The sequence below is a fragment of the Gallinula chloropus genome, assembly GCF_964237585.1.
Source record: "Gallinula chloropus genome assembly, chromosome: 8".
Taxonomy (NCBI): domain Eukaryota; kingdom Metazoa; phylum Chordata; class Aves; order Gruiformes; family Rallidae; genus Gallinula; species Gallinula chloropus.
The window spans coordinates 22,623,685-22,629,784 of record NC_140093.1 but is presented as its reverse complement, the minus strand read 5'-3'; positions in this window follow the sequence as shown (position 1 = coordinate 22,629,784).

The following is a 6,100-nucleotide window of genomic DNA, read 5'->3' as shown; positions in this document are numbered from 1 at the left end:
GAGACTTGGTGAGTGTATGGGGAAGAGGAGACAAATATAGGTGTTTACACTTGCAGCTCACTGCACCAAGCCAATGTTCAGTCTCTTGACAGCAGTCACATAACAGCCTCTGCCAGCCAGGTGTCTTAGGCAGTGAGTCATTCACTGAATACAGTTTTCTGTTGTTTCGCTGTGGTCCCTTGTTAACCTGCAGATGGTCTATCTTGACATCTCCCTTCCTCTGCAACTTCCCAATGGTGAATGTGACTGTCTCCCTGTATTTCATACTTTTCCCTTCCTGAGGTGGCTTCATTACAGATTGATTATAGATATACCAACCAGAATGCATCAAATTACAGCTCCAAGTGACAGAGGGCTGCTGGCCTAACTTCCCAGGGAAATGGTTTTCATCTGAATCTGCACTGGGATAGTAGGATGCATTGTGGGGCCCTAACAGTAGAAACCTGTCAAACAGGCTGTCAGTGGTGACAAGAGACAAGATTATAGTAGTTCTCTTGCGTTGTCAAATAAACAAAGGGAACCCCTCTGCTCTGAGCTACAATTTCCTTTAATTTGGTCAAAGTAGAATAATCTGCCTTTATTCTTCTTGGCTGTCTCTTTGAGAGAATAAACTAGGTAAACTTGGTCTCATTCTTTCATAACAGAAAAGACTGGTTTTAGGCTGAGGTCAGAAGAAAATTAATTTAGAATATGTGAGGAATTAAGGTAAGGGCTTTTACTCTACCTTATTCCAAACAGAAGTTTAGAATTTCTGAAAAGCCTTTGCATTTTCTGTTCTGCCAGGCTCCAACCTTGTAAATCCTTCTCAGAAGCAGTACAGAAAAAAGAATTCTCTGGATGGAGAAGGCTTCTTTTACTTTAATCTCACATCTCAAAAGGTATCATCATGGATACTTCAGCATATACAAAAATACTGGCACATGAGAGACAGTGTGACTTTTGAACAGACCAAACAGCCCAATACTCTCTCATTAATGGAGACTTGAAATTTGAAGCAAAGCCACCTCTCTCCCAAGCTCCTGTAATTAACTAGTGGAAGTCCCGGTATTCTGCTATGTCCACACAGCGGCAAAGAGGTGGTCATGCTAAGCCATCCTTTCCCTGTTACCAGTTCAAGAGCTTTTTGGCCAAAGGCTGACTGGCTTTGTATTCAACATATACACTGGGAGTGCAGTGAAGAGCAATAGGCGCTCTGCCCTGCTGAAAATGAAGCAATGTGATAAATCTCCCTATGTAGTATTCACGCAGGACCTATTGCTTGGGTGACAACATTGCTTCTACTGCCAACCTGTGTCTGTGATACTGTCAGTGAGCGCTATAGCAGGGCTGACTCGGGGATCGCATGTCTTGGGGATGGAAGAGATTGCTTCTGCTTCCTTCCTGCTACAGCGAGACTGAAAAAAGAAGACACAAGGATGGATTGGGATGTACAACCCACTGCTACGTGAATCACACTGCCTTACTAGTGCAAAGAGAAGGAAATTAGTGCTGTCTTTGGTCCTCCTATCTTCCGTGTGGAAGATATTGTAGTTGGGTCTCCTTTCCCTTTAAAGGAAAAGAAGACGACTCAGAGTCATTATTCAGTTATCTTTAATCACTAGACTTCTGGCCAAGTACTGGGAGGTGTTTGGAACTAGGTGTTCCTTATAGTTACGACCATAACCAAAAGAGGGTTTGTCTTGAGAAGCCTCTACTTTTCCAGAATGTAGTGTTCTTTTTGTATTTCCAAGTACAACATAGATTTTATATACAATTTTCTCTTGGGGATGTTCAAATAAATGCTCAGGATGCTTACCTCAGAGATGAAGAAGACAAGTAAGCTGACCTTACAAAGTTTATGAGAGAAGATATTAATACTCTGTGAGAAGTGTGAGCTTTCTAGGTGAGAAGATATTCAGCACAGGAACAAACACCTTTGCCTACAAGCATGCAGATCTTTTTCAAATTGCAGATGTTCTTAATGGCAGCTGCTTTGTGCAAATGTATATAGCGAATGCCCAATTTAGATGTTTCCATGATGCTGTGTAAGAGCTATTCTGCACATAACTGTTATGAAGCAAAGCATGTTCTGTCTTCAGAAATGAAATCCTGAGAAGCTGGTATGTTTTGCATGTGTGTGCACTAGATGGGTTGTTTTACGGATAGAAAATTTGTTTTGTTTATTTTTCAGACTAAACGGAGACAAATTAAAATGCTGGAATTCAGCCTCTTGCTTTTGGGGCCTCATCTCCAGCTCACTGAAGTGACTGTGCACCCAGTTCATGCAGTCTGTCTTTGAAGAGTATTTGTTTCTTCCTGGTACTATTTTGCTTTATATAGGATGTGCTGTTGGTGCTTATTTTCTCTATATGTAGGTATCCTTTATGGCAAGTTAAATGACAACAGTAACAACTATTTTAAGTCAAGTGTCTGTAGCATCAGAGAAATAGAGAATACATTTCCTAGAGGGACAGTGTGTGACTGCTGACTGCATGGGAAGTAGCCCAGTTCATAAAAGCTGAAGATTATGGACTGAATAACACCATACTAAGTAGAAGAGGATGCATCCAGCATCTTTCTCATTCCTTCTTGTCTGTCATCTGTAAGATACACATAAGTAGAGCAAACTGATTCTTGGAATATAGCAGTAGCCCTGTATTAGTCATATACAATTGGCTGAAATCAGGAGAAATGTGTAGATGGCTGCTAGGTGCTGGGTGTTCTGCATCTGGTACACCAAAGCAGAGCAACAACATGGACCAGACAGGCAGTGACTTGGAAGCTAAAGTGAATGCACTAGGTTGAAAACTCCTTGAAGAGGAGGGGATGAGAGATTTCCCTCTAAGAACACCTGTCTGCAAGAGAGAGCTGCATTAAGTAGGGGAACAAACAGTGAATTTTAATTAGGATAATGGTTTTGATAGGCTAAAACCAATCAAAATACCCCTCTGTGTCTTAAAGACAGTGGTACTGGCAACCTGAGCACCGCACAGATTTAGACCACATAGACATTGATAAAAGAAACAGAGAAATATTAAAATCTTGTTGGAAAACTAGGACAAATATAGCCATCGTATATACTAGGGATTTTTTTTCCCCTTCAGAATTACCAACTGCTAATGGGAATTAAGAGAGAAGATAGAACATCCTGTTTTAAATTGAGTAGCATAAGTGAGTAAAAATTATTTATATACTTTTCTAACATGCTTATGGTTGTCCCAGAGCTTTAATGACTGTCTTCCCTTTGCTGGTGTCCTCCAAATTTGTCTTACAGAATTGAGTTAGTGCAGAATTACATCTCCATCACAATGCTCCAGAAACTGATGTTTTAAAAGAAGTTAAGATTTCTGTCCTCTACCTGAATTGTTTCTTCTCTCAAAATACTGGGCAATGCAACAGCCCTTACTGTTTGGTTGGGAAGGTGGCTTCAGGGTGGTGGCTTCTGCTGTTCCTGGTTCTTTTTAACACCTGCAAGCTTGCCTGGTGTTTGGTGATTCACATGATAGTAAGTACCAGTTAAGAGGTGAGCGAAATAAAGGAGCAACAAGTTGTAATAGCATGATGTTGGTCAAAGGAAAAACATTCTGGTCCAGTGAGGGTCATATAAAATAGGTTACTGGGGTAAAACATAACCACCTCTGCTTGCTCTTTCTATTCTGCCTCTTTCCTCACCCTTGATCTATGACTAAGTCTGACTACTTTTGACTGTCTTTGCTCCCCTGTAACTACTCTGCCTTGGAAACCTTTTGTGGAGTGAGTTTTATTTATAGTGTGTGCACAATGTCTGTCTTTTAGATTGTTTTTTCTTTTTTCTTTTTTTCCCATCAGAAGCCACATCTTGTTCCATCAGGAACAAACTTGCCTGGCTCACTTCTAATTTGAAATTTGATTTCTTAAATGTTAATTTAAAAAAAAAAAAAGAAAAAGGAAAGAAGCAGTCATGCTATGATGTGAAGGGAACAGAAGCTATGGACTGGGGAAAATATCTTCTCACTAGAAAAGATTTTTGAAGGGTGAAAATAAATTCCCTGTGGAAAGTTCATACTGCTTATGACAAGGTAAAAAAATACCTGGAGAAAATAGCAGATTCAAACAAAAAAGAGGAAAATAGAGTGGGTTGGGTTTTTTTTTTGTTGCAGATAGATGTTAGTTAGATGGCCAGCTAAATACTTAATACTTGAGATTATATATTGTAGCTATAGACCTCCTAGCAGAAATAGGGATTTCTTTCCTCATGCCTGGCATGGCCTTCACTTCTGTTGGGCTGAGGTTGCCTTGGAGCTGTAGTTCTGAATTCCTGCTCTATTGCAGTGCTCTGTGCTGGTGACTACAGCCCAGTGCATCCTGTAGCCCATGCTTCTCCCATCTTTTCTAGAAGAGTGGGTCTGTTACAGTTCTTTTTGTGTCATAAGAGAATTTTGTGCACTTTGTCTGGCACCATGGTCTTTAGTATCTAAAATAGATATTTGGAGTTGTGAAGCTTAACCAAACTCTGCAGAAATTGCTGCTTACCAGTTAAATTCTGGGACTATATAAGGGCTAGTAGCCTGATACCTCATAATTTGCAAATTCCTTAATTCCTTCAAAAGCAATAAACTGGATGTCAAACAAAAGCATTTAGGAATTCTTTGGCGTGGGGGTATTTTTTGTTGTTTTGTTTTGGGGTTTTTTTTTGTCACCCACCTTAGCTTAGTAGCCAAGTTTAGATGTTGGTCATGAAATTTCAGTTTTCAGCCTTTATGTTCCTTTTCATGTTCCACTTCTACAAAGCAGTAATCACAGTGGTGCCCTTTTGGCATGTGCTATTCCTGCCAGTTCCAGAGCAACCAACCTGCTCTGTGAACTAAGAGGGAGTGCTATTCCCATAGACCGTTCATGGGTACAAAGGTGCAGTGTCTCCTTGCCTTCCATCTCTTCCTGTTTCCCAAAGATATGCATGGCTTTTCTTTTGTATATTGTCAGATTTACTACCAATCATTTCTATTTCAGTATTGATGTATGGAAAATGATAACATCCAAAGCATTGCTGCAGTAGGGAACTACTACTATGAGATGATGCTGACAACACACACCATTAGCCATATTAATTTCTTCTCTTTTAATAGCTGGGAAAAAAACATGGGGAATTAGTGAGCAACAAAGCCTCCATTTTCAGTTGAAAAAAGGAAATAAAGAATGATTCACTCTAAAACAGTACGCTCCAAAGGAGGAAGATTTAAATTATTAACAACCTAGCTAAACATGATGGGTGCTGACACCTTCATCTCTTATTTTTACTGTATTTTTACTGCCATAGATTTTCTTCACATACAGTGAGAGAATTTACACTACAGGAAGTGTTAATGGTTTCACGCTTCCTACCCATTTTTAGCTGCCTAATTTATGGAAAGCCATTACTAGGTGAGTCACTGCTTTCACAGGATTAGTGTGACTGAGATAGAGCTTTGGGTGTTTCTTTAATTTCCATATTTGCTTGAAAGGAGCAACAGAACCACATTAAAACTGTTAGTGTTTGCTATTACAGTTGAGTTCAGAGTCTCTGCTCTACTTGATCATATACAAATATTGTAAGAGATGCTCCTTGTCCCTGTAAGCTAACAAGCTAAACAAACAAGAAAGATAGAGGCTTGGCTCTGTTATGGATGTCATGAATAAGGGCGTCTTGTTCAAAAATTGTGCCTAACTGGATGGGAATTAAATATTTGCAATGATTACAAACAGAGGCAGTACTAGGAGTCTCACTGTAAAGAACTGTTTATCCTGCACTGACAGTTGCAGAAGCACATTTACCCTCTTGTTGATATTAAGAGGTTTTGTTTAGACATTCAGAAGTTACAAAAAACAACAGCCAAGCCTGAGGGTCAGGGTTTACCCCTAATAGTAAATGAAACATGTGTTGAAATACATTTGGGCTGTCTGTATCGTGACCGTAGGAGAAAGAATGTAGTGTGTAGAACACTCAAGCACTGAATAAGGTCTAGATTTCATAGCCAATACTCTCTGTAAGAAATAATTCAGAAAGATTTGTTCAAGTTTAGGGAACAGTCTCCAGTGGGTGGTAACAGATTTAAAGGGAATTTTGAATTTTTTTTTTTAAAAACTAATTTACTCTTCTATAAAT